Source organism: Podarcis cretensis (genome assembly GCF_951804945.1).
Source record: "Podarcis cretensis genome assembly, chromosome: 3".
In the NCBI taxonomy this organism is placed as follows: Eukaryota; Metazoa; Chordata; class Lepidosauria; order Squamata; family Lacertidae; genus Podarcis; species Podarcis cretensis.
The window spans coordinates 31,037,416-31,047,781 of NC_137172.1; positions in this window are offsets into that span (position 1 = coordinate 31,037,416).

A 10,366-nucleotide genomic window follows, 5' to 3' on the forward strand; every position below is an offset into this window, starting at 1 on the left:
TGATTGACTGAGTGAACTGCACTTAACTCTGCTTGGTATTTCAGCCCACATGTCTATTGGCCTTTGAATCACTTGCTTGTGAAGCAATGTGACGCAAACATTCTGTCTAAATTACTTTAATTTGCAGGAAAATATTCTGTTGAGAGAAGAGTTACATTCACCTTAACATATTTACTAGTGGTTTTGTACCTGGTGTTGGTCAGGAGAAAAAATAATCAGTACAGTTTTGAAAGGGTCAGTCTGCCATCTTGATTCAACCTGGCACCCAATTGTACCAAAACACAGAAAACAACCTGCCCCTTGATCTCAGGAGCCATCATGCAAAATTTGGTTAAACCATCTAAGGAGGTATCCAAATGCATAGAGAACATGACAGAGAAGCAACTTCGCTCTTCCCCAGAAGAATATGAATATCGTGGCATTTTGAATCCAAGTCACCAGTGTCTCTATTTCTTCACCAGTCTCTTACGCAAAAATCGCTCTCGGCTCGAGAAGCAGCTGACTTTTCCCAGCCTGCTGTGTGTGGCCTGGCTCCCATACTTAGTCTCCAGAACCGTTTAATTACTGCGCCTCCAAGGGTCAATGCTTGGCTAATGAATCCTCAGCACCAAGGTATCCCTTGCCCTAATGAGCGGTAATAAAAAGCATTGAGTTGACAAATGCAACCTAAAACTCTGCATCATTTCACTGCATCTGCTTAATAAGGGCCCCTTCTGAGATCAAGTTACCGCTTGCTCAGCCAAAGCATTGGGTTTGCATGTGAGGTGGGAGTATCGAGAGCCATAATATGGAAATTCCTCGCTCATATTCCTTGCGATATTGTGCGATTACTTAATTCGTTTAGCTGAGCGAGGCCGATCACTCTGCCAACTGTTTTCAGAAAATATACCATGACGCTAAGCAACCGGCCCCCTCACAAGGGCGACGCAAACAGTATCGCTTTTCCTGTAACTGAGCTATTAACAGTTGCTTTGGGGATTTCAAAGAGAGCCCCAGATAATGTTACCCAGAGAGATGGCTTTGATACACACTTTGTCCCCAACAAATGAATACGATAGCCGAGTTCTGAATACCAGCATTTGTTCAAACGTGGTCGGAAGAGTGATGGAAGCAAGCATGGTTTTTTCTTCAAGTACCAGCAAGGCACGCTATATAATTTCCAGAGATGCTTCAGGTTGACCACAGCTCTATTAAATAGCTGGGTCTGATTCTCAATTTGGTTTTTTTATTGGGGTATGGAAACCAGTCTATAAAATATGCATGCAGGGTTGGCTCCAGAAGTTGGCAAGGCTGGGCTGGGCATTTGCCTGGACCCCGAGATCTGCAGGGGGCCACTGCCTTAGCTAGACTATCATTCCCACTTTGCAAAGAGTACCCAGAAAAATAAGATGCAGTCTAGGAGAGTTCACAGTTTGGATGTCCTACTTCTAAGCACAATGGTTATGCTTCTGAATAGCAGCTGGCTCTTCTGATGTGCCGATGTACCAAAAGCATAATTTCGAAAGAAGCTAAGGACCAGAAGAGAGGGAAAACAAACACAATTAGGCAGAGACTGAATGGAAGAAATTAGTCATAACGCATCACAGGCATTTTTTAAAGGGGGAGAACTGAATTAATCTTGGCTAGCAAAGAGTTGCGCAGACAGGAAACAATAAGAGGAAGAAGTGAGAAGATGGGAAACCGAGGAAGAAATATGAGGCTTTACAAGCAGCAGAGAATGAGAAGAATGCAAAGACCGCAGGAGAAATTGGAGAAGGAAGATAAGCAGGAGGTAGAGAAGGCATATATCTTAAGGAAGGTAAGGAACAGGATCTAAAACTGGATGTGCAAACAAATAGCCATTGAACAGCAGAGGTGCTGACAGGTTTTAGGGAGCTCTAGATCAGGGCTTTTCCAGTCCCTGCTTCACCCCCAACCTGGCTACTCTATTTTTGTTTTATTTTACTTTATTTAACAAAAAATTATATACCACTTCAATGCAAAATCATCCAAGTGGATCGCCTAAAATAGTATACATTAACATTATTGATAAAAGTCAGAGTTAAAAATCTGGTGACCTAAAAATAATATCAAAGTACACAGAAAACCAGCAGTTAAAAATATGCATTATAAAATAAAATTGCACATTAAAATACGTAAATCTCAGCTTTACATATCTGAATGGACTTGCTTATGGACAATTCAAAGTGTTGGTACTGACCTTTAAAGCCCTAAACAGCCTTGTGCCCAGTATACCTGAAGGAGCATTTCCACCCCCATCGTTCAGCCAGGACACTGAGGTCCAGCACTGAGGGCCTTCTGGCGCTGCGAGAAGTGAGATTACAGCGAACCAGGCAGAGGGCCTTCTCGGTAGTGGCACCCTCCCCGTGGAACACCCTTCCTTCCGATGTCAAGGAAGTAAACAACTATCTGGCCTGAAGGCATCCCTATTTAGGGAAGTTTTTAATGTTTGATGTTTTATCGTGTTTTAAATATTCTGTCGGGAGATGCCCAGAGTGGCTGGGGAAACCCAGCCAGATGGGTAGGGTATAAATAAATTATGATGATGATGATGATGATGATGATGATGATGATGAAAGGTTTTAGTGAGCAGCAGAAACAGGAAAGCAGAGGCACCTGCTTAATGTCAAAGGGCAGGGAGTTCCAGAGTGTAACTGCTGCCACACCAAAAGACCAGTTACTTTTAAGTGAGGAATCAACATTAGTAAGAGTGCAGATCAAGGTAGTTGAGTGAGCATATATGGGATAAGGTGATCCTTCAGACTCTACTCTTCTCCCTGCCTGCTGTTGAGGAGGGATGGGTGTCCTAGGAATTGTTGCCAAGCTCCATACAGCTGTGAGTGTGGGCCCCTCTGGACTGCACACATCACAGACATGCAGCCATGATCCACCCCTCGCGGCATCCTTGGTGAAGGAAAACTAAAAGTGGAGAAATAGGATCATATTTGCATGCAGATTATATATATATATATATATATATATATATATATATATGAATGCAAAGCAGAAACAAGAGCCTTAAAGCTCAAATACATTCTACATTTTGTACAGTACCTGGCTAAATAAATGATAGCAGAATGAGAAGACTGAACAGACATACATTATTGCCAACAGCTATGAATCTCATGCAATCAAAAATATTGCCCTACTTTCTGTCTCTCCTTTGGCTACATACAACTGGAACAGTATTAGCCAATATTTCAAGTGAGTTACTTGCAGTCAAAATGGATTTATTGGAAATAAATCATGCCAGACCATTCTAGTTTCCTGATTAGATAAAGTGTCTGGCTTTGTAGACAAGGAAAATGGTCTTGATATATAGGCTTGAACAAAAGTATTGACCTACTGGCTTATGTCTGGCTCATAGATAGACTCCTTCTATGACTTGCTGACCACTGCCTCATGTGGTGAAGAGCGTAACTGCAATCTCTTGGGGAAGAACCTTCTTGGTTCCACCTGCCAGGTTGGTCATTGGTCCCTTCTAAGTGGGAAGGGACATAAGAGGACTTCTTGTCTCCATGGTGCTTGAGCAACAAGGTCTACCTATCTGGTATGTCTTGTGTTGGGGAAAGTTGTATCTCACTGGTAGAACATCTGCTTTGCGAACAGACAGTCCTAGGTTCAGTTCTCAGCATCCCAAGGGACCCTTGTCTGAAGCCCTGGAAAGCTGCAACCAGTCAGAAGTGTTGCCATGTGTTAGGTTGCCATATTTCAAAAAGTGAAAATTTGGACACAAAAGTTGGTGAGCTTTTTTGGGAGGTGGGATTTTTGAGCTTTTTTTGGCAAAATCTAAAAAAAGAAGAATTTTTTGAGCTATTTTTTAGGGAATTCACACCCCCCCCCCAAATAATCAACACTTCTGACATGGGTTGCCCAGACATTTTTAATGATTTTTGAAAATTCCATCTGGACGCTATTTAGATGGATGAATCCCAGATATGTCCAGGAAATTCCAGATGTATGGCAGCCCTACCATGTGTCCTCTTTTACCAGGACATGTCCTCTTTTTCAGAGGTAACGTTTCTGTCCGGGTGGATTTTTTAAATTTGCCAAAATGTCTCTGGTTATACTTTCTGAATGAGACATAGACATAAATGGTGGCTGAAGACTTGCTTTCCTCTTTTCTTCTCCTGCCCTCTCAGCAGTATATCACAGCTTCTATAGCCTATATATAGTAGGAGTATTTAAAATGAGAGTCCTCATAGTGTCCTCTTTTTTGCTCTTCAAAATATGGCAACCCTAGATAGATGATACAGATCTTGGTGGGCCAACGATCTGACTTGGTATAAAGGCAGCTACCTATGTTCCTATGCAGGTTTTCCCCCCCAGCCAGAACTTGGCAGAACTCAGTTCTGGCACCTCTCAGGTTGGTGCCATGAGGGAGGTGTTCATGGTGAGTTCCAGCACCTCTTTTTCTAGAAAAATAGCATTGTCCCTATGTGTATCTGATCTTGCTCTTTGATCATGAATTCTCTGTTTTGGCCAACCCTTTTGCACCCTGATTCTGATTGCTCTCTAGTCTGGACTCCTTCCTTGTTCTGCCCCTGTCTTCTGGTTCATTCTCCGGTCCTGACTGCTCTTTGGTACCTGGGTTCCTGGTACCCGGTTCCTGACTTGCTCCAGACAGCTGCCCAGCCCTGATAATTGTTTTAGAGCAGTGAGCTGCAGTAGGTGGACCTCAGGGGTCCTCCTAACTCTAGAATTCTGTGAAGATGGAAATAGCTCTGAGCGTCAGCGACTATTTTCCAGAAACAGGAAAACGTTTCTTTCATGTGTAGAGCAAAGCTGGCAATCCTATTAAGACATAGCAGTAGAAAATAACTGAAACAAACCTATGCAGCCCCCATATTCCTCACTGAGATATTTTATTACATGGATGAAAAATTGGTATATGGTGTTTCATTACCCTGAACTTCTGGTGAGACCTTATTTTTCAGAATGACACATTTGTCTTTCTAGTAATACTTATTATGCTATGCTTCAAGGACTTTTCTTAGTCTAGTTTGTTTTCCAGTGCAGTAAAATTGTGAACTGCCACTTTCCAAATGCCTCTTAGAACTTTTCAGAAAGTTGGATGCAGAAGTCAAGCTAAGGCTGTGCACAGGCTGTAAGATTCCCCTTGTATCTCTTTCTGTGTCCCTCTGTACTCTCTTCTGCTTCGACCTGCAAAATCTTTGGTCACAACAAAAATGGACACCAGGTCCGATCCTGACTTCCCACACCCTTGGCAGGCCATTTTGAAGGGTAGACAGAACCCACCCACCTGCTGAGCACCTGACCCTGCAGGTGCATGTGGTGAGGGCCGGCTGTGCAGACCAAATAGGGACCCTATTAGGCAGCAGGACAGAGGCTCCCCACGTCTAATTTGGAAGCTACAAAATGAGAAAGTGTTATCTGCAGAACACATAGTATTTATACTGATGGCAGCTCATGGGGTAATAACTAAAAACTAGGAAACTGCAGAACTTTTGACTTTTTATTGCTACAGTAAGCTGTGGCATATATCCGTTGCAGAGAAATTGACTTACCAACTTAAATTACCTACAGACAGAGCTGAAATATTTGATTTTTATTTCGTGTGGCATGTTTTTATCTCATATACATATCAGGGACATATGCAGCCATCTTTATGAAAGCCATTCCTCACGTTATGGAAAATAGATTAAAGTATAGAATAATGATTAAAGTGTAGTTTAATGATGACATATAAAGAAAATCCCCATAAGCATATATGCTTATGTGCCTGTAAAGAGGGGAAATATGTTAAAGACACCACCTTCTGTTAGTAATTATATGATATAATGCTATTTATTAGTTTTCATCTTGTATGTTTTTGTATTGGGCGGAGAATTTTTTTATTTTTATTTTTTCTTTAAAACTCTGTAAGACTAACGTAAGGATTTCCCTTTTCTAAACTGGCTGCTAGAAGCACCTTGAAATGGATCAATCTGCAATCTTATCCTCCACACCAGCCCTGGAGGCCCATGTCCCCTGCATCCACAGCAGTGTGCAAATTCCCCAGTCGCACTCAGATAATCACTACCTAAAAAGCTGCATTATGGCTCCACCTCCTGGCCTCCAAATGCACACAGAACATTTTGGAAAATCCACAGAGCCTAGGAAACTGGGGTGGGGAAGCATGAGTATGGCACCAGTACACAGGGAAAAAGCAACCACCTTGAGAGATTGTAGAAAATGGCAGGAGACGGGCATGGCAGCAACAGGAAGCAGGGCACAAATCTATCTGCTCCTTTGGCCAGCCATGCACCAGGCACAGCACAGCATCCAAGGGAGCCTTGTAGACCATGATGCAAAATCGTATGACCATCAGAAGATCTCTGGGGGCCTCTGGATGTTGTTGGGCCACAGTTCCCATCAGGCCCAGCCAGCATGGCCAATGGTCAGGGATGATGGGAGTTGTAGTGCAGCAACATCTTAGATACTCCTACACTAGTGGTACTGTAGTAAATAATATACCCTTTGTTCATGCAAGTCTATCCAAACTGACATGTGTTCTAATCTGTTTCTGACGTAATTGTTGGTTTTAATTTGATTTGAACTTTTGAAATACCTCTTCTTAACATTGTTTTTTCTTTTACTGACCGTTTTAACTTGCTGTGTGAACAGCTCAGAGGTTCCATTTACAGTACAGTGGTCTATAAATTCTGTTTAATAATAATAATAATAATAATAATAATAATAATATACATAAATCAACCTGGAGTTACAGATATCTATATAATTACATGTGTATAGAAAGCCACGTGAATGAATTCCTGTCTTTCTATCTTGCATGGATTTTAGTTTGTTGAATAAGTGTCACACACCTCCTCCTGACCTTTATATTTCATTAACTTTGGGCCACACTACATACAAACTATTTTGTTTCTTTCTACATACGTTGCATGCGTGTCAATATAATCAAGAGGAGGATGTTTCCCAAATCTGTTGGCGTGGGCCCTGGTTCACAGAAGCTTATGCCACAAAGGAATGGTTGGTCTTTAAGGTACCACAGGTCTCTTTGTCTTTCAAATTAACACAGCTTCCCCTCTGGAATGTATTGTGTATTGCACTGTTACAGATTGCCCAGCAGGTGGTAATATTAGTCAAACCTTTTACAGACATCGCCTCCCGGAGCAGTGATACATTGCTTCTGATTTTTATTAAGCACTTCCATTGAAAACCAACATTGGGAAGTATTTGATCACATTTGACCAATTGTAGCCCAGGTTTTCAAATCATTAATCTGTCTGCGGGGTTTTGGTGATGCTTGTTCTGCAGATGGAAGCAAGACCCATTGTCCTTATGAGGTCTTTCCAGTATATAAAAGAGCCAGGAAAGATGCCAAAAGTAACTTCTGAATGAGAAAAGTTCTGAAAATTCAAACCTTTCCTTCGTCTTTTTCAAAGATGGATGCACACCAAAGTTGATGTGGGGTTTTTTTTTTGGGGGGGTAATATTTATTGTGATCAGTAATACCATCTGCTGAAAGCTGAATGTCTTAAGTGTCATTGAAATGATTGAAATTTAAAGATACCCTTCACAGTTAAACCCATAAAGGCCTGTTTACAGATGCCAATTTGCAACCTGTATATTTGGTTCATTTCCTTTAAAACAGTATTCCAGGCTGCAGTTGGGACAGTTCTCAACTAAAGAATTATGCTGGCAAAAATTAAAAAAAAACAAACTTTTATCTGCACTATGTAACTTCCCTGACCTCTCCCCTCCCCACCTTCCCCATAAATCTGCTCCACAGATTCCTTCAAGTCTCCAGAGCAGATTTAGGGGCCACACAGGAGGCGAACAAGGAGAAGGGAGAGCAGGGAGTTACACTGCAGTTAGAAGTCAGGGCTAGTGTAACTCCTAAGTTGAATTTACGCATTACAGTGGTACCTTGGGTTACATAGGCTTCAGGATACATACGATTCAAGTTACAGACTCCTCTAACCCAGAAATAGTGCTTCAGGTTAAGAACTTTGCTTCAGGATGAGAACAGAAATAGTGCTCCAGCGGCGCAGCAGCAGCAGGAGGCCCCATTAGCTAAAGTGGTGCTTCAGGTTAAGAACAGTTTCAGGTTAAGTACGGACCTCTGGAATGAATTAAGTAATTAAGTACTTAACCCGAGGTACCACTGTATTAAATTTCTAGCCTGCTCTTCCCAGGGCAGCAAACACCAAAGTGACAAAATAATACAATTAAAAATACTTGTCAGCTGCCTCTTTAGTAGGTCTACCCAGGTTTGATATCTATGAGCCAAACTGGGAGAGGCAGCAGTTCTGCCTTCTTTTGCCTTTTCCCTCAGTTGTCGCCTCTGCCGCCACTCGCTGCCTCTTCCTCTGTGCCCGCCTGCCCCCTTTGCCATGGAATCTGCCTCCTCAGTGCCCGCCTGCTGCTTCAGCCACCTGCTCTGAACTAAGCAACAGGTGGGTGTGGCAGGTGGTGGTAGAGGAGGGGGGTGAAATGGCCAGCAAGCATAGAAGGGGCTGGAGCAAAATTGGGCCACCCCTGATTGATATAAACATGTGGGAAGCACAGTGGTACCTCGGGTTACATACGCTTCAGGTTACATACGCTTCAGGTTACAGACTCCACTAACCCAGAAATAGTGCTTCAGGATAAGAACTTTGCTTCAGGATGAGAACAGAAATCGTGCCCCGGCGGCGCGGCAGCAGCGGGAGGCCCCCATTAGCTAAAGTGGTGCTTCAGGTTACGAACAGTTTCAGGTTAAGTACAGACCTCCGGAACGAATTAAGTACTTAACCTGAGGTACCACTGTAGTAGGAGAATACAACTAACTACAAAGAATGCAGTGAACTATGTATAATAGGAGCCAAATCCACCAAATGAATATAGGCTAGGGCCACTATGTAAATAACAATACAGTTCTCGAAATAATATAGGACGAGGTCGCGAAGATTTTTCCTTGTTTCATTGTTCTTAAAACACCAACTGAAGAATATGCATGGGTGGTTGCTAATAACTCCCTATTGTCCCAATTATTCTTACTTGAGCTTTCTTCCATTTGGGAAAAATATCATTCCTGTAAATCCTGCTCAGATTCTGTAGCATACCACTAGGCATATAAGTCCAAAAATCAGGAGTTTTTCATTCCTAGAGGAGGGGTGAAAAGCAACTTCAGATGCTCTTCTCTGATTTCCCTACTCGAATCAAGTTGATGATCACTGTTTAGCTTCTCAGATCGCCCTAGATTCCAAAACAAAGGCACTTTTTTTTTTAATGTGAGAGACCTTTCCCTAATATTCTCCTGGCTACCTTGCTTCTCCCATTCTCCTGCCACCGCCTTGTACTCTCACTCTCTCTTGCCTACACAACGTTTGCACATTTGACATAAAAAGACTGGCTTGTTTAGACAACTGACTTCAGTGTCTGAAGATGGGGAGTTGAATTATTTACTAGATGACTCAGTGCTTGATGACTAAATTGGTACTTGGTTCTGCACCTTAGGGATGGAAAAAGAACAAGAAATCTAATAGATATTGTGCCTTGCCATGCTCGGCTTGGGGACTGCATTATTGCAAGGCACATATAGTTCACTAATAAAGGAATGTGGAAAGCAGACGCATGTGGCTGATAGGATTACTGGAAGGCATTTTTGAAACAAATGCATAGGGTGGAAATTGGCCTATGCTGTAGACAGAACATTGCATGGCATAGTGGTTTATTAACTTCCTGGTTAATAAAGTTCCTTGTTCCTGAAACACTGCCATACCAGGGGAAGGGAGGAGGAGGAGGAGGAGGAGGAGGAAAGAAACTTCCCTCGCTCTATGTGGAGGCACCCTCTGCAACAGCAGGCAGGTTAGTATGAGCGTACTGTAGGGAGGAATTCTTCTCCGGCTCAGATTACAATCTGTACCAGGGAAGAACTATTAGGGAACAGGCATCTGGTTCAGCAGATAGGTACACATGTCAATGCCACACTCTAAACTGGGCATGTCCAGGTTTTGACAACACCATCAGCATTAGCATGTACAGTGGTACCTCCGGTTACGAACTTAATTCGTTCCGGAGGTCCGTTCTTAAGCCAAAACCGCTCGTAACATGAGGCATGCTTTTGCTAATGGCGTCTCCTTCTGCTGCCACGCTGCTGGCGCACGACTTCTGCTCGCATCCTGGGGCAAAGTTCACAACAAGGGGCATCTACTTCCAGTTTAGTGGCGCTCGTAACCCGCAGCATTCGCAAGGAGGACGGTACATAACACGAGGTTCCACTGTACAGTGGTGCCTCGCAAGACAAAAAGAATCTGTTCCGCGAGTCTCTTCGTCTTGCGGTTTTTTCGTCTTGCGAAGCAAGCCCATTAGCAGCTTAGCGGATTAGCGCTATTAGTGGCTTTGGGGATTAGCGGAT